Raw genomic sequence first — 19,052 nt, forward strand, 5'->3', positions numbered from 1 at the left:
TATTAGATATTCTGTTTCACCTTGTTTCTTTTTCTTATTGTCTGAGAACCTGGTATTTTTAAAGTGGTCATCTCTTATGTAGGTGAAGGCTCCTTGGAGCTTGGGTCTGTGTCTGCTGGGTGGGGAGCCCCCCCACTGGCTTTGCCCAGACTAGCAGCTTAACAAATACGTACTAAAAAACTATTTAACTCTTTTTGCTGGAAAATAAGAATGAACTTAGTGCTCTCAGAAAAGGAGGAGGCCAGGAGGACATGGGGGAGAATGCTGAGATCTAGCTTGGTATAAGGGCTTCAAGTTAGACTCAGAAAAGAACTTCCCAGGAGCATAGAAGAGCCACAGATTTGTTTTTTTTGTTTTGTTTTGTTTTGTTTTGTTTCAATCATCGTTTGGATTTTGGTTTGGTTTGGTTTGTTTTTGTGTCTTTTTAAATTTTTTTTTTTTAATTTTTGCAAAGGAGGAGTCCCGCTTTTCCCTAGAGCTCTCTGAACAAATCTGTAGGCTCTCAAGGAGGCAGAACTTTCAGTCTATTTAGAGACCCGGGGGTGGAACCCAGCAGGTGACCTGTCATTGCCCTGGCCTGCTCGGGCGATCCTTCTGAGACTTGAGGAGAAAGCAGCCCGCTCTCCTGCCTGTTCCTTTCCACTATTTTTCTTTGCAGCTGTCCCTGCATTTCAGAGTTCACATCTCTGCCAGGGACTCTATTTTGGGATTTGTGGGAACAAGCTGGTTAGGCAAATAGGAAGCTCTAGAAATCTCAGCAAGCTTGTTCCCCTGGGCCTCCCGGCCTCCTCCGAGGGCAGGAGAGGTTCAGAGGGGCTGCTCCGGGGCCCCTGCGTCCCAGACATATGGGTGGGTAAGGGTGACCCTTTCCCAGCAAATGCCCTGCAGCCGGGGGTGCCCCCTGAAGCCGCCGAAGTCAGTGCTCAGCCAGGCCGGCGGCCCAGGCGGGGCTCTCGGGGCAGCCAGCGGGCAGCGTGGCCCCCAAGTCTGCAGACACTGAGCCTGGCTTCCCAGGGGTGAAGCCCACCCCGTCCCCAGCCTCTTTCCACCCGGAGAGCCGCGGCAGGGGCCGCAGGGGAGCCCAGCTCCCGCTGACGCTCAGAGGAGCCTCGCGGCTGTGCGGCCACAGGCAGGTGGGCGTGCAGGTCCGTGTGTCCGCGTGAGCAGCTGAAGATCTGTGCTCGCCGCGGCTCACCGTCGTGGGGCGGGGGGCGTGCGCATGCGCGGATCTGCATTTCCACAGCGAGGCGTGTGAGCTGCACACGTGCGTGCGTTGTGTTTCTGGGCCTGCTTCCATCACGTTCTAGGGGCCCTTATCTCTACATTTTTTACTCACCCGACGTGCCTTAGTGATATTTGTTCGTTGTTTATGGAAGCCGGAAATCATAGACAAGCAGCATATACACATACAAAATACATATACATATACGTATGGTTATATATCATACAATAATAATGATCTAATGATATCCGATTCATAATATGACAACGCTGCATAATTTATACAAACAGGGATGCATGACCCTGCCACTCAGAGAAAACCACTGTTCACACATTATGTGTTTTTTTCTAGTCTTTTCCTATTTAAATAGATGTCCGAAGACATAATAAGCTCCATGACAGCAAGAATGGTGTTAGTATTCATGAACACTGAATACTCTGTACCTGGCAAACACAGACACACACACACATAGATATCACGTATACGTAATATATGCACATATATATATAATATCACGACTGTATAATGAAAACTTTACATAAATATGTACTACAAATGAATGAATGTTTGAATACATTCCAAAATTTACCAGAAGTAAATTTACCAGAGCAGTTTTTGTCGATTTTCAAAGTACAAAATTTGTCAAGTAGAGTCATAATCTGCCTAGAGTTCTGTACTCTCCTTTTAAAAAAATTTTTTTTGCTATATTCATCATAAACCCTTCCTCTGTCTTTAGCTAACACTCAGTCTGACACGCTCACTGGCTTGGCTGTGCAGTGTCCCGCTCTAGGGGCGAGCCATGGGTGATTTAACCTACTGCCTCCTAGCAAATATGTAGACCATTTTTATCTGTTGCAAAAAACAAAAACAAACAAACAAAAAACTGCAAAAAACACCCTTTGAACTAACATGGAAAGCACATTTTTTAGTATGAAGGAACGGAGGGAGTTACCAGGCCAAAGGGTCTTCCCACCAAAACCAAGGCGGGTTTTGCCTGCTCTTTGTTTTTCATGCACAGTAGGTGCTCAATAAATTAGTGTTGAATGAACAAACTGGCAACAGCGTCAGCTCAGCTCTGTGGAAACTGGTGGTCTCATCCTCAGAATCCATCTCTGTCTGGCTATTGAAATCTCAGATGAACTTGTGGGGATAGGAAAAGAGACCAAGAGTAGAACGCCCCACGAGGACCCCTTGGTGCTGACACGGGGGACAGAGTCGGTGGTCCCTGGGAGCGTGCTCCCTCTCCAGGCACCTGCTCCTGGGCCGGCTCCATTAGGGGAGGAAGAAGAGGAAGGGAATTCCAGGTGTGACGTCCCTGCTCCTCTTCAATGGCCTCCTAATGAGATAATAGCCCTAATGTGTGAACATTGATTTCTGGGGTGATAGCAAAGCAGGCCTGATTTACTTTCAACTTCCCATCGGCGATGCACCATCGATCTCCACGAGCACTGGAAATTTACTGGGGAAAGCAGGACTAGCAGGTCCCAGGCGGGGGAAGTGAGCAAAGGAGTGACCGGTGGGTTAGAGATTCAGCATCTGAAGTATCTTCCCTGAGGAAGAACATCCCAGGAAGCAGATAAGGGCAGCCCAGGGATGTTTGGAAATGTCCAGGAAACTGCTCTGGACTCCAGACCAGAGGGGGGCTACCACGAGCCAGAGCATGTCCCTCCGTTCTTGGGGCTAACACCAAATGGCACCTCCTCAGAAAGGCCTTTTGGACCACCTCACTTAAAAGAGCCCCAATCCCTCAACATCACATCATCCTACTGTCTCCCTCTTTTTAAAACTTTTTAATTTTAATTTTTTAAAATAAATTAGGCTTTATTTTAAATACAAAAGCCACCCCAGGCTCCAGGCCACTACCAATCTGCTCTCTGTCAACGGAGATTTGCTTCCTCTAGAATTTCACATAAACGGAATCCTACAGCGCATTGGCTTTCATGTTTGACTCTTAGCGTGACGTTTCAAGAAGTATCCATGTTGTGAGGGGGGTTGGGTTCGGGTTGGGATCTGTGTTTGTTCCATGATATTCCTGAGGAGTATTCTGTGGTGTGCATTAACACAATCTCTTTATCCAGTCCCTGGTTGGTGGACATTTGGGTTGCTTTCATTGCGGGGGGGGCAGAGTATAGATATCTTTGTATGGACACATCTCTTTATTTCTCTTGGGTAGAAGACTGGGAAGAGACGGCTGCATTGTCTGGTAGAGGTACTTTCATAAAGAACTTCTGTTTTGTAAGTGGGTCCAACATTTTCCATCACTACCTGCTCCGTAGGATAGTCTCGGTTGTTCCATTCTCTTCACCACGGACGGCCCCTCATTGTGGAACTCCTCACAGCATGTACCTGATTTGTTTTTCTCTGGGTATGTGTGTATGTGTCTGCTTCTCCCCCACTGGATTCCAAGCCCCCTGAGAGCAGGGACCTGTCCTCCTGGCTCCTTACCGTGTCTGAACGCTCGGGGTGGGGCTTGCTGCAAAATAGGCACCGGCTAATTCTGTACAATGAACAGATAACCCCCTCTGGGCTGGCATTCCTCAGCAACTATGTGATTATCCTCAGCCTCAGAAGCCAAGGTGTCTCTCCTAGATCTGGCAACACATTTTCCTGGGAGGAGACACTTATGGCCCCGGGGGGAAGGCCCTCCCACCCAGGGCTTCTGGGTCTCTCCAAATCCAGGATACAACAGGCCCTCACAGCTGGCTGAAAAGCCTCCGTAGCTTTGCATCTCCTTTGCTTTGCAGGCTAGACTCCTGAACCTGCCCATAGGGTATGACGACCTTGATCTTCACCCTCGTCCTGTTGTATCTCACGGCCCTCCTCCCTTCCCTTGTGGAATCTGAACTCCTCTGAATGTTTGATGACTTTCTTTTCCTCCGCATCTCCGGGCCATTGCATAAACGGTTCCCTCCCCCTTGGAACTCTCTTCACCACTGAGAGGAACTGGAAAGGGAGAAAAAAATGATATTGACAACAGTAACCGCAGCAAGTTAAACACTGACTGAGCCCCTGTTCTATGTCAGAGACGGTTCTAATTATTTACACGTACTGATAAGAGAAAGAATAATACAGAGACAGTAACTATCATTTACTTTACATATATTCTTTTTTTCCTAAGATTTTATTTATTTATTTGACAGAGAGAGAGTATGAGCACAAGCAGAGGGAGCAGCAGGTAGAGGGAGAAGCAGGCTCCCCACTGAACAGAGAGCCCCAGGCAGGTCTTAATCCCAGGACCCTGGAATCATGACCTGAGCTGAAGGCTGATGCTTAACTGACTGAGCCACCCAGGGACCCCTTACTTTACATATATTCTTTCATTTCTTCCTCATCCAAATGCTATGGAATAAGTACCACTATTGACCCATTTTGTAAATTGGGAAAGGAGAGGCACAGAGAGGCAAAGACACTTGCTCAAGACCACAAGGCTTGCAAGTGAAAGAGTTGAACTTGCCCCCCTCCACCCACTCTGTCTAAAACCGAGGCCTGACTGTGACATCTTTGGGGGATTCATCAACTCCAGGAGCAGAGGTGATACAGGGGGTGAAACAAGGGTGTATATTCTAATCACTGCCCTTTGCTGAGTGACTGGCATTGTGCCAGAGAAGATGTTTTACTGGTTATCCCCCCAGGGGCTCAACAGATGCACATACTGTCCCCATGTTGCAGGTGAGGTCAGCAAGTTCAAGGTGGATGAAGCATCCTGCCCAAGGTCATATAGCCTGGGAGTGGCAGAGTCAGAATCCGAACCCTGGTTTGATCCTCCATCCCTCCCAGCTTCCCACTTTCTGGCGTGCCCCACAGGGTGCCAACTCATGGATGGCCCCCGCCCTGCCCTGCCCTCTGGGCATCACCCTCTAGGCCTCTCCACCCCTCAGAAGGAACCTGAGTCAGCACCCTCAGGGTGCATCCCAGAAACACGTGGCTCACGTGCATCCCCGTGAATGACAGCTAAAATCCCATCAGCCTCCCCCTCTCTCTCCAAGATTTTATTTGTCAGAGAGAGAACACAAACAGGGGAGCAGTAGGCAGAGGGAGAAGCAGGTTCTCTGCTGAACAAGGAGCCTGATGCAGGACTGGATTCTAGGACCCTGGGATCACGACTTGAGCTGGAGGCAGAGGCTTAAAACCCAAGGAGCCACTCAGGCCACGCAGAGTCCTAGCTCTTTATGTGTTTCCATAGTAACAGAGGCAACCGGAAGGGCTGGGGTAGATGGTGGCTAGCTTTTATGCTTCCGCCCGGAAGTGATGTAATACCTCAGCCGACTTCTCATTGGCCGAAGCAAGTCACATGGCTGTGTTTATACTCCAGAAGAGAAGGAAAGTCTGTGTCTACCTTATTCCTGGGGAGGGGCAGTTCTCAAAAGATGTGGTCAACAGCGCCAGCGAAAACCACGGTATGGTTTAGCTGAAAAGACTTGATACAAGAACAGTTTATGTCGAGTATAGATAGCTGGCTTCTCTGTGCAGAATCGCGTATCTGCCAACACCGACCCACTGGGGCCAAGCAGCATCGGCCCTTTGGAAGGAGCAGGCACGCTCGCTCCGCTGCTCGCCCCACCTGGCCCGCTTCACTCATTTTAGTGAGGAGCCTGGCTCTTGGGAGCATCCGATGTGCCGACTTCTGGTTTCGAAGGATGAAAGTAGCCACTCCGAACCCGTCCAGGCATTTTGTTTCCATCACCAGATGGGCTTGTAATCTACTCCCAGCCCAGAGATGAGTAATGGTAATGCCCCAGAAGTGCCTTGCTCAGCCCAGGGATCAGGCTCGCTGGCGGTAGCACTCAGGTTTGCTGGCAGCGGAGGGATTGAGTAAGCCTGCTAAGGGAATATTGGAGGGATCCATGAAGTTGCAGGAGCGAATGTGAGCGTGCAGGAGGTATTGCAGAGCCCAGGCCCTGGATGAGGGGACGCCCCGGCTAGTGGGAGCTGAGGCAGACAGTTGCTTCTCCTGGGACTCTCCTGTTTCATGTGAGCTGCCGCTGCCTGCAAGCTTCTCTGGGTTCCCAGCAGCCTGGTCTGTAAGAGTCGTGGGAACCTGCCCGTGCAACAGGCAGCCCGGGTCGAGAGGATGTTTCCTGCTCAGTCGTGACCTGAACCCAGCAGGGCATGAAAGTGCCGCGGGAGGAAGGTGAGAGGTTGCACTTGGCAAAAGTGAGTCAGTCAGTCAGGATAGGCTAGCTTCTGTTGCGGTAACAGACAACCCCGACATTGCAGTGATTCCAAGCAACTAGAGATTGTGCTCACTCGCTACCTTTACCCAACACGTTGATCTCGGGTCAAGAGGGTAGTATTGCTCACTGTAGCCATTCAGGTTCCGAGGAAAACGGGTTAGCCCCCACCTTCAAAAATCGGTGGTCTCCATCCCTGAGCAAGAGTGTTCTAGGACGTGCCATGACCCTAATCTAAGGCTGCCGGCCAGAAGTGACACAGCACTTCTGCTCAGGTGTCAGGGGGCCAGGAAATACAGAGAGCCAGAAATCTTTGCTAGATATATTTTAGTGAATGGCCGCAGTATTGGAGAGGAGAGGTCTGCTTTATAAACAGAAAGCTCTGAATGCAAAGGCTCTTTTAGATAGGGGCATCCCTGCCATCAACAATTCAATGCATCCATCGTCAAGGACACAGGACCTCTGTACTTGCTGTTCCCTTTGCTTCAGACACCATTCCCTCTGCTGTTTGGTCAGCTTCTTCTCCTCGTGCAAATCTCAGATTAACTGTTACCATCTGTGGAGGGCTCCCCATCCCCCCGACCTGCACCCCATCCCCATGTAGTCTTTTTATTGTGCCTCACTTTTGAAAATTTTTCTTCCTAGCCCTTACCATTATCTGGAGTGATTTTTTTTAAATGATGTGTTTGTATTTATTTATTGCCTTTGTTCAGTCTCCCATACTACAAGGCAAACACTGTCAGAGCTGGCATCGTTAGTGTCCTTCCCAGAGCTCTTCCCACCATCCCAGACAGTTACTCACACGTAGAAGGTGCTCCGTAAATCTGGGCAAAGTATATATGGACTAAACATGTGCTTGGTAACTAGGCATGGGTGAACCTATCAGTAGCAGCAACTCATGCATGACAACTCATGTCATGTATACTGTATGGGTCTCTATTCCTACCTTGCTACATTCCCAGGCAGGCTTTAGGATCAGTCCCATTTTGCAGAGGATAAAATGAGTTGCATGAAGCCAGGAATAGGAAATGGCAGGGTCTGCTGAAACTTAATGCCGTTATTCCTGGGCAGCAGTGGCCCAGAGAGGGCATGATTTGGTGTGGAAGGTGTGGAGCCAGCTGCTGGGGGCAAGGGCAGGGTGGAGGGGGGCAAGTTCTTGTTTGTGGTCTTTGCCTTCACCTTGACAGAATCCCACGTTATCAGTCTAAGGTTTCCATGATTCCATGGATTTTGTGTTTGATTTATAGGCTGTAGTGGGCTGAATGGTCGCTCCCCAATAAAAGATATATCCACATCCTAACCCCCAGAACCTGAGATGGTGACTTCACTTGGGTAAAAGGTCTTTGTAGGTATAATTAAGTTAAAGATCACAAGGTAGACCCATCCTGGATTACCCAGGTGGGCCCTTACCCCAAAGACAAGGATCCTTAGAAGAGACAGAAGAGAACCAGACACAGACTCAGAGAAAACCCTGGGAAGACAGGGACAGAGATCAGAGTCACATAGCCATGAGCCAAGGAAATGACCAGCCACCAGGAGCTGGAAGAGAAAACAGAGGATTCTTGCCTACAGCATGACCCTCTGACACCTTGAGTTTGGACTTCTGGCCTCCAGACTATGATGGAATAAATTTCTGTCATCTGAAGCTGTGAAATTTGGGGTGATTTGTTACTGTAGCCCTAGGAAATGAATACGTTGGTTTATACATAGGGTGTTTTAGAGTTGTGCATTTTGAAATCCGGCTTGTATGAGGCACAAATATCAGGACCCTAGTCCTTCGCACACTTCCTTAGCTGGTTCCTGCCCTGTGCTCAGCCCTGTTCTGATGTCATGAGCCTCCCTACAAAGTCAGAACCATGTGGTCAGAGTAACTAACAAGGGACTTGGTATCTGTTTACTACAAAGCCCTTTCTAAACTTCTTGGCAGTTTGTGCACACCCTTCCCCAGGGCCTAGGCTCTGTGAGAGGCCTAGAGCTCTGACAGATGGCCCAGAATGCAAGTGAGGTGCAGGAGACTTTATAAATAATATTTGTTTCAAATCCCAGCTCTGCCACTTGCTAAGTCTTGCTTCCCTCTCCTGTAAAATGGGTGCACTCCTAACCATCACAGGGATGAGCTGAGGCTTAAATGAGAAGTATTTTGAATGCTCTAAGCTGAGTGCTGGCATTCCATACATGCTACCAATTATTGCCATTATGGGACCAATTTGAGAAATGTAATTATTGCAAAGCTACATTAACTTACCCAGCTCAATTTAGTTTAATAGAGTCTGCTGTGGTGCTGTGGGGATGCCCAGCTAGGTAGGGGACTGTGTCCACTCTGGAAGAAATGACTTCAATGTTCATCGCGGGTGGTTAGGCTGCACTCAGTGGTGTGGCTCAATGGAGGGCAAGGGCCCTGCCAAAATATCCAAAAGACCTGTTTGGGGAGAAAATCTGGATTGGAGTCCAGATCAGTAAAAAGGAAAGGACCACATCTTAGATTGAGCCCCATAAGAAGCATCCAGAGAGTAAAAGTACTTCCATATTTCTGTTCCACAAACCAGATGGCAAGAAATGTAAAATCAAACCTATTACAAGAAGACAGAAGAAACACATTTAAATGGCTGTTTTCATCTATGTGCAGCATGACATTGATGAAAATGCGAATTATAGTCGCTAAAAGGAGGATCTTTCACCAAGAGACGTCTTTGGTTACACGGTTCAACATTCTTATTTTGGTCCAACACTAGAAGAGAGTCCGTGTGACATGTGAGTGTCTTGATCAGTCTTTGAAAATTAATGGCCGAATCAAAGGCTGTCAAAAGGCCTTCCTCTCCTCTTGGCCTTTAAAAGAAATACATTAATTTGCACATCATGTCACGTCTCGGCATTCCAGCTGCCATCTACCATTCTCCCTCGGAAAAAAAGAATTCTGCAGAATGCCCACAAGTGTGAGCATCCCTGTCATTTCTTGTTGGTGTTTGTGTCGTGTCCCCAGTGGTCTGCGTCCAGGATGTGGAATGTGGATTCAGTGCCTTCTCATTAATCAAGCCAGCCTTCACCATGTGGTGGCTTCAATTCTGGCCGTCCTCGGCACGATTCAAAGATGCGTACCGCTCTTCCAATTGGTTCCCATTGACCCCCCAACCTAATTAACCTGAATTCCGTCTCTGCTCTCCCCAGGCGCAGGAGAAGCACGCCAGTCCTTCATCTTCCCCATTCCTCTTCCTCTCCACAGTCTGGGACCAACTCTCTGGAGAAATCTTCTTGTGTCAGACTCTGCAATCACCGGTTTCCTCAAGCGCAGTTCTGCTTAAGATGATGGGGTGTGTTTTTCATTTGAAACGAATCCACATCTGGGACTCACTTAACTTGATTTGGGAAGTCCTGTGTTTCTGATCCAGAAAACAAAACAAAAAAAATTTTGTGAAAATAAGCCTGATTTTTTTTTTCTTTTTGGGGCAGATTGATTTTACTTCCGTTAGATTTAGCTTGCAAGGAAGAAAAGGAGAGGTAAAGAGAGAGAGCGCGCGCGAGCAAGAGAGAGCAATGCACACTGAATGGGCTTGGCTTTGCTTGTTGGATGACGAGGCTGTACATGTGCGGACTGATTGAATTATTCCACTTGCATGGAGGGGGACAAGGCCAGGATAGAATCCTCTTCCTGATTGCTGTCCCTTTGGGTTTCCTGCCCAGGAAAAATGGTGCAGGATGAGGGAAGGCATTAGAAACCACAAAGAAGCAAAACCTACTTGTGTATTTGGCTGGCCTGAATTACCAGGGTAAATACTTGGAACTTTATTCCATAGTCCTAAAGGGCCCTGGGGGGTATCCGGTTATAGAAAATATGCAAGGAGCTCCCGCCCCCTAACTCACCTATTTACTATGGTATATAGGTGATGGGCCCAATATGAGAGAATTCAAATGTAAAAATCAGATGTATATGGGGTGGGGGGAGGCTACAGACAGAAATGATTATTTACATGATAAAAAATTCATTTTTTCCCTGCAGGGATCCACTATTTTTTTTTTAATAGCTAAACTTTCTACTCAAAATTTCTCTAATTTGCAAAACAATGAATGACACATGATGTGTTTTCTCACTATAGTTTTATTATTACCACTATATTATTATTATTATAAAGATTTTATTCATTTACTTGACACAGAGAGAGAGAAAACAAATAGAGGGAGCAGCAGGCAGAGGGAGAGGGAGAAGCTGGCTCTTTGCAGGGAGCCAGACAGGGACCCGGATGCGGGCTCGATCCCAGGACCCTGAGATCATGACGCCAGCCAAAGGCAGATGCTTAACCAACTAGGCCACCCAGGTGCCCCTTCACTATAGTTTTAAAATAGCTAAGCCCTCTACTTCAATTTTCATTTAATTTTCAAAAAACGAGTGATACATGTTCTTTTAATGTAGTTTTTTAGACAGTCAAACCCTCTACTTAAAATTTTAGTATAATTGAACAAAAACAAATGATGCACGGTTTTTAAAGAAAGTTGCCTAAAGTCTACATGTATCTAGGATTCACAGCAATGATGTCTAACCTTTGATTTAAAAAACAATATGGAAAGATCACACATGTGAGAAGAAGCATGCACACACACACCCATACACACACGTACACACACACACCCCACAGACTTTTGGATATAATCTGCCTGAACTGTACATGTCCAAACCTCAACTCTTCAACAAATCATAGATAACTTTGGGTATAAAGTTTATGCATTGATAATGCACACAATAACTATTTACACTTTTTACTCTTATTAACTAAGCAGGGTGCAGAAGGGAGGGCTAAAACTACACTCCAGGCTCTGGCATGAGCCAGACCTGGGTTCGAATCACAGTTCCACCAATTACTACCTCTGGGATCTCGGGAAAGTTAAACAATCTCATGTGTAGTAATAGTGGTAACTATTTCATGGGGCCCTTCCAAGGGTTAAATGAGCTGCGACACCTAATACAATGACTGGTCCTTGGTACACTAAAAAATTATTTCGGTATCAGGATTATGATTAAATACGATGAAATAAAATAATATATGTAAGCATTTAGTGGAATTCCTGGAACTCAATAAATATTCAATATTTTTTAAGGACTTGGCCCAAGAAATAATCAACCCAGACGTTCTCGAGTACATCGAATGGAAAACAAGGATTACATCAGTTGAAACAAGCCTATAATTAGGACAGGAAATAGCAGAGTTTCAGCTTCTTCACCAGGAAAACTGAATTTGACTTTTGTGGCAGAACCAAAATTTCAAACTGAGTTAGATCAGCTTTGGGAAGAAAAATCAACCAGTCATCATGCTGTGAGGACTTTTCCAGTGCTCTGGATAGCGCTCTTAGCATCTGTTAAGAACTCAACGTGCAGAAGGCATTTTGCTAAGCTCTTATGCGAAGTCAGTTAAGGCTCACAGGAACCTGATGAGGCAGGTACAGTTCTTAGCCCCATTTTCCAGATGAGCACACCCTCACTTACCTGCTTGAGACCACACACTTAGCAACAGAGCTGGAAAAACAAACAAATATAAACAAAAACAAAACCAAAAAAAACAGGTGTTTGCATTTAACCATGAGCTTTACTTCCTCTCTATGATAGATTCTGGCCAAGGAAGCCCTTCATTTAAAGATAAAGGATGCAGACACCACACAACAGGCATTCCAGACAGCTGAAAGACAGAAAGACAGAAGACCCCCCAGCCTAGGAAGCCATGATGCAAGGGCTGGTGGGAGGCACCTGACGAGCATCAGATGCTTATCTGTCACTGTGACCAATAGGAATGCTCCATATTGGATGGTGGCCAAAACAAACAAACAAACAAACAAACAAACAAAACTCCAATAGGACTGTTGCATACTAAACAGGGCCAGTGGAGCCAATCCGGTATCTCTCGTAGAGCCTTATCCGGAAGTGCTAGGTGTAGAAAAAGAACACTCCCTCTCTCCGCTGCCATCTTTGTTGCTAGCAATGCTGAGTTACTCTTTCTTCCGGAATGGTTCTTTGGTGTATTTAATAACTATCTACCGAGGCCTGCCATATACCAGGGGAGACCGCAGTGAGCCAGACGGTCTTGGTTCCCACTCTCATGCGGTTTGCAGCCCCATGGGACCGACCGACTTTGAAAACTTTTTCAACGATGTAATTAAATTCCGGACGAGTGCATTTGAAGGAGGCTTCTAGGTTACCATAAAAGTATAAACATTTAGAGGTGATACTCAAAATAGTTAGCAACCAGTAGAGCCTGCCAGCAATTATTACTGATGCCGGTTTTAACAACCCGGATACCCACTCAGGGTAGATCCCTCCTGGGGGAGACTCTTCTAGGCAGCAGGGGACAGGGAGAGTTCTGTTGAGCAAGTGAGTTTAATTATTTTTTAATTAAACTTTTTACTTTGAGAGGATCATAGAGTCACATCTCGCTGTAGGAAAAAATGCAGACGTTCTGTGGATCCTTCATTCGGGTCCCCACCCCCACCCCTCCCACCCCCTGCCATGATACCATCTTGCTAAACGATAGTTCACATATGTCGACAAAAGTACACAAATGCAAAGTGATCCATCACAACCAGGGAGCTTAAATGTTTTTACAAGGAAATTTTAATCTGAGTTTTGAAAAGGTTGTCCATGCTTGGGGAGTAAGAGTTCAAAATTTATAAAAGGGGAGACAGGGAAACTGAGTGTCCCTTCTTCTGTGCCTTTCAGACGCCCAGTTCTCCCTGGAGTCCAGTAGTGTTAGAATTTTCTTGCATAACCTTTATCAAATACTTGATAAAAGTACACATGTCAGGTGCCTTGGTGGCTCAGTCGTTAAGTGTCTGCCTTAGGCTCAGGGCATGATCCCAGGGTCCTGGGATCAAGTCCCACATTGGGCTCCCTGCTCGTTGGGAAGACTGCTTCACCCTCTCCCACTCCCCCCTGCTTGTATCCCCTCTCTCGCTATCTCTATCAAATAAATTAAAAAGAAAAAATGTACACACATTATACCTGCGTCTTTGTATTTGTGTGTGTGTGCGTGTGTGTGTGTGTGCACGGCGTCTATTTCCCCTCCATACAAGTGGGAGCATAGACTATCCACAATCATGCCTTCTGCTTGTTTTACCTAATATCTTTTGATAAGAAGTGAAACATCAAGATGAGTCTGAGGAAGTGGCGGAGGGGCCCTGGCAGAGGGAACAACATGAGCCAAAGTCCAGAAACAAGAAGGACACTGATCCTTCCAGAAAGAGGACAGAGGCCCCTGCGGGTGAGGAGGAGATGAGGAGGAGAATGGTGGCTGATTGGAACCCTGGCTGTCCGACCTTGAACTAACCCTCGTGTTCTCCATGCGACCCATCCCCTGGGCTCCAGAGTCACTCTATGGCTGATAAGGACATGTGCCACCTCCGAAGTCCAATGTCCGTTGCTGCAGATGAGCTCCTCACTGGATGGCCCTGCCTAGTTCAGGGAGGCTACTTGCCCCTCCACCCGCACCCCAGCCCCTCAGACCCGGAGAAGAGTGTTTGTATGGTCAAGGCTAACTGCTGGTTTCCTCAAATCCTGCATCCTTTCTCCAGCTCTCCTTGGGACCTTTCCAGTGCCTTCAGGTCTCCCCAGATGGCCAAGGACAAGGAAAAAGAGGTATGGAAGAAGACCACAATTCTTGACTCCTTTTTGCTCCAATTTGCAAGAGACAGCAAGGCAGGAAAATGTGCCTCTGATTATGACCCCTGTGTGCTTCCTAAAAGCTTCTTTCTGGACTTTTAAGTCTTCTCAAGTTTCAAGTTCTCTCTCTCTCTTTCCCCTGTTCTGTTTTCCTCTATTTAAACTAATCTAAAAAAAGCTATAAAAAGCCCCTGACACTATAAATTCTCCTGTAAACCCAGGTTTTATAGGTTTAATTGCCCCCTTTTACAATGCTGCGTGCCTGGGTCCTGAAACACTTCGGTTTTGCAGGACAAGTTCAAATTCATAGCAAGAGTCTGGGCCACCCCGTGATGGGGTTTTGAACTCTGGAAGCCCACGAGGCACCTGGGTCTGGCCTTGGCTGAATGACTTCTTCTCAGGCCACTCCAGGTTGCCCATGTAGTCAGAGTGAGGCTCGTTCGTAAGTGAGAAAGTGGCCACATCCTTAGAGAATGCCAGGTCCTCTCAAGGCCCCGAGTTAGCTCTGGTTGGAGAGAACGCTTATAAAAGCAATATTGACACCAACACAGTATTTACTCTAGCCACACAAGCAATCACTGTGAATCAAGGGCCAGTAACTGCAAAAGCATTTTATGTGCACAATCCTCACCACCACCGGGTAGGTAGAGACCACCCACATAGAACTTGTTGCAAGGGAGACTCTTAGGCTCAGAGACTGAAGTCATTTTCACAAGTTCACACAGCAAGCCTGGGATGACAGTGAGAAGACCCACTCTACTCCTCTAAGATGCAAAATTGAAGATGCACCAAAAACTTTGGTAGTCAACACAAATACCATTTTAATGTGATATTTTAAATTGCCAACTTGTGTCCCTCGGGCCAACCACCTCATCTTATAAACCCCAACTGTAATGGGCTCCAGGGCGGGGACTTGGGGGAGTCCAGGAGAAGCTGAGTCATCCAAATGCACAGTTGGATCCTATCTTTTATTAAACTTCTGAAATTTTTTTTCATCGTGGATTCTTTGCATTTTCTTCTTTTTTGGATTTTTTGAAATACTGAATTAAAATGTTATTTATCTCAGTCATGGAGTTTTTGGTGCCTCGATAGATTTCCCACCCAAGGCGAGTACCCCACCTTCTTCATCCTCGTCCCACCCCTGTCACACAGTGAGGGGCGCAGACCCCGGTATGATGGTCTGTTCACCCAGCTGACCTCCAAGGTGATTAGGAATTGTGGCCTCCCAAGTGTAATCAGTAACACTGTGTGTGGTGACCATGGCAGGTTGGGGCAAGACAGTCCTGTGGACCCTACCTGCCCAGGCAGGGGAGGGGCAGTCTCCTGTATTTAGAATTGCTTCTGGAATATTCAGTGGTCTCAAGTGCAAGTACTTAAAAGTACTCCCTTAAAACTCTGTGCTCAAAAGCACATTGACTATGGGAGGGGGACGTGGGGACACCTTTAAGGCCGACTTTGCACCTTGTACATCGGCAGGTTCACCCTCTAATTCTATGCACATTACTCCCCTCTGTCGTTCGTTGCATCGCATGTGGGAGCCAGCAGTCCTGGATGCCAGCTCAGGACTGGCTGCTGGTTTCTCCTCTGGCCTCACCTGTCAGCTTCTCTCTTCCAACCATGCAGGTCCTTCTCTGCCTCTTCACACATCATGCTGCTTCCTGACTCCGACTTCCCTTGACCTTGAATGCCTTCCCCTGCCCTGGTCACCTGGCTCCCTCTCCTTCCTCCTATTTCTGTTCATTCCTCTCCCCCTCAAGAAGACTTTCTTTAAAGCTCCCCCTTTGCACCGCGGATAAGGCCCCTTTTCCCCTACAAGCTCTCTTTTGCTACCCTTGTACGTTGATCTCGATTTACTTCATCATTGACAATGGTTGGGTTAAGGTCTACATTTCCTGACAGCTGGTAAGTTCCGAGTGGCAGGTCCAGGGTCGGGCTTGCCTACCACCTCATCACCAATGGCCATCATGGACATGGAGCCCAGCGGGAGCTCAAGAAATATTTGTGAACTGAACAAGTGCCTCTGTGGCTTATTATAGTGCTCTTAACGTCCCCGAGCTGAAGGGATCACAAATGTAGTATGAGTGTAATTTGATTTCAAAGGGCCCCTGACATTCTGTTGTGAGTCTGTGATACCATCTGGGGCCTCGTTAGGGAGGACACAGTACGTTGGAGTTTGTCCAAGGCCTGGGGCTCCCATGGCCCTTGCAAGATGAGATGCATTCTTACTGACCACTGAGCCAGGGAAATGGAGACCGGTCTGGTCTTTTCATCTCAGTCAAGAGATCGGAATCTCCGACAATACCAGAGATTATCCACCCTCCCTGATTAGTCTGCCTTCAACTTGGGGGCCAAGAAAACAGCTTGAATATTACCCAAATCCACCAAGGTTTCCCTGGGAGTCACTTTCCAATTCAGGGCTTGATTCTGCTTTGAGAAAGAGGATGATGTCATTGTTCAGAATTAAAGGCATCTGAAGAAACTCACTGACATACATTAATGGTTGGAAAGGAACTAAGCTGTGCACATTTAACAGCATTTCAATATGGAGTCGCTGCAGCTGGTAAACTTCCGTGTAGGCCAAAGGGTCACAGAGACATACGGGTTGCCAAGCTGGCTCATGAGGAGTTGAGCAAAATACTATGGCAACACTGGGTGAAAGATCTTTAGGTCCTCACAGGTACCCCCCCACTGTTCCAGCCTTGTCTGAATTCCAGTGGATAAGGACAAACAAACACTCAGGAGGCAGACTATGAGTGGGGCTGCTGGTCTTCCTCAGTTCTTCCAAAAGACTCTGGTCAAGACCATGACCTCCTTCTGGCTTCCCATTTGGCACCATATGTGGTGTTTGAGAAGATCTATGGGAGAAAATTCCAGAGTAATCCTTTGTAAGTTTCAAAAAAAAAAAAGACAGTGATTCTCATTTGACCTTTAGAGATGAGACATCGTTTAACCATGCTCTAAGATTCGTTCTTATGCCAGAAGACTGACCTGGGATGCATTTTCCCTTTTTAATACCACTGGAGAACTCTCTGTTGCCTCCCCTAAAGAAGAAAACCAAAATGGCACCCTAGCCCCTCACACTGGGGTCCTGTGGCTCAGTGAGTGAGTATTCTGGAAGTGGGCAGGCTTGGGTTGGGTTCTGGTTGTGCTGCCTGCTGACCATGCGTCAATGATGAGGTGACTTATGTCTCTGAGTCTGTTTCTACAACTCCCCAACAGGCATAATGATGACATTCATACCTGCATCCTCATGTCTGCCATCACAGTTAAGAGAGATGCCATAGATCAGGGCCTCGCCTGTAGTTCACGGATTCACACATTTTGGCCATTATAGTTGCTGTTTCCCACTGTCTGGTTCCTACTTTCATGCTCCACCTCCACGTTCTCCCCTTCTTTGCTTTCTTGCCCTGGCCCCCTGACACCCACCCCCACCTCCACCCCATTAGCCTTTCTCCCCGTGACTCCACTCCTATCCAGGAACTGTGGCCTTCTCCCAGAACATCTCGCCCCATTCTGGAAACCCTTCCATCCACTTCAAGGCCCAGTAGTGAGGTTGCTATGGGAGATAAGCAAAATGGCACTTAGTCAAGCACCTGACATGGATTAGGAACTTCATCAATGGCTTGCTGAAGCTGTTGACTCTGAAATAAATGTCTTACAAGAAATCTCCGGTTAGAAAAGGTCGCATTTCCTGTGTCTTCCCACGGCAAAACCTCTGTGCTGGAAATTCTGCAATTAGAGATGTGTTTCCCTAGGAGAAGTAAATATGGGATTAGATGCAAATGGTGGTTTACGCTTGATTACTAATTTTGCAAAGCGCGTCAAGCTATATTTAGTCACTGTACCCTCATGTGAGTTCGTTTCTCCATTCCTACGCAGCCTGACAAGTAGCAGAGAGTCAACTTTTAAATTGTGGGATCTGTGGTAGAAGGAGGCATGGCAAAAGGGAATTGAGAAATCGGTGATGTGAGAGGGAGAGAAATCCGAAGGCAGTAAGCATGTGCTGAAAGAGAATGTAGAAAATCCAGAAGGACAGACTTTTCCCATTTCGTGGTATGGCTGAGACTTAACTCATGTGTTTGTTGAATGAATAACCATCACTCTCAGCATGATCCTTCTACTTTCTCTTTGGCCTTGAATCCAGCGGCTAGATTTTTTTCATTGACTGTGTTAATCTGTACTTCCCGAGATTTTCTCTAGTTCCCATTTCCTCTGGACCTCCCCATCTGATCTAGGTTCCCAAGAGCAAGAGAGAATGGGTGTCCTGTTTAGTGGCATGAACTCAGCCTGTCACATGGGGACTGTCATGTATGTAGCTGGTTCTCACTCAACACTGGTTCCATTCAACATTCCATTTGCTCCTCCACTAACTTACGTGGGTTTTTTTCTACTTTAAAACTCCGGGTCTTTCCCTGTGTGCTAGCTAGCATGGTGTCAGCTCGGCCAGTCCCACGCTCCTCACCCATGGCCTCTCAGTTGAGAATTTGTGGGCTTCAAAGAGAACCATGTTTCTCTACGTAGGTTTCCAGCAACATCTTTGAAAGATTCTGCTTGCTTTTAGAACTATCTCTTTAGTTGTACAAATAATTTCACGAGGCTGGGATCCCTTTGCTAGCTTAGAAAGGCAATCTAGCTCTTTCTATGAGTTTGTTTTTTATGGGAAGATTGCATCAATTTTGTTACAAGCACAGGAAAATAGGGTGAGAGAAGCTATTTCTTTGGGTATCTTTGTTTTCCCTGCCCAAATCTCTGTAGGCTCCATGTCCCCACTCCCCAACCCCCTCCTTTTTTTTTTTTTTTCTTTTTTTCCCTGGACTTGTAGGAGTCCTTTTCCCGTAAAGCCCTGAAAATTCCACTGGGGGTCGGATTGCCCCGGAGAGGTGCAGCTCTGGCTGGGCTGCTCATGGGAACCCACTTACCACCAGTTTGGAATTCACACATTCATCTACTCCTTCAGTAAACACTGATGGGGCAGCTGCGCTGGGCCAGGACCTGGGCAGGGTCCCGGGGGCACAAGTAAGGG

Source organism: Enhydra lutris, unplaced genomic scaffold (genome assembly GCF_002288905.1).
Source record: "Enhydra lutris kenyoni isolate GAN:26980312 unplaced genomic scaffold, ASM228890v2 scaffoldscaffold46, whole genome shotgun sequence".
NCBI classification, from domain to species: Eukaryota; Metazoa; Chordata; class Mammalia; order Carnivora; family Mustelidae; genus Enhydra; species Enhydra lutris.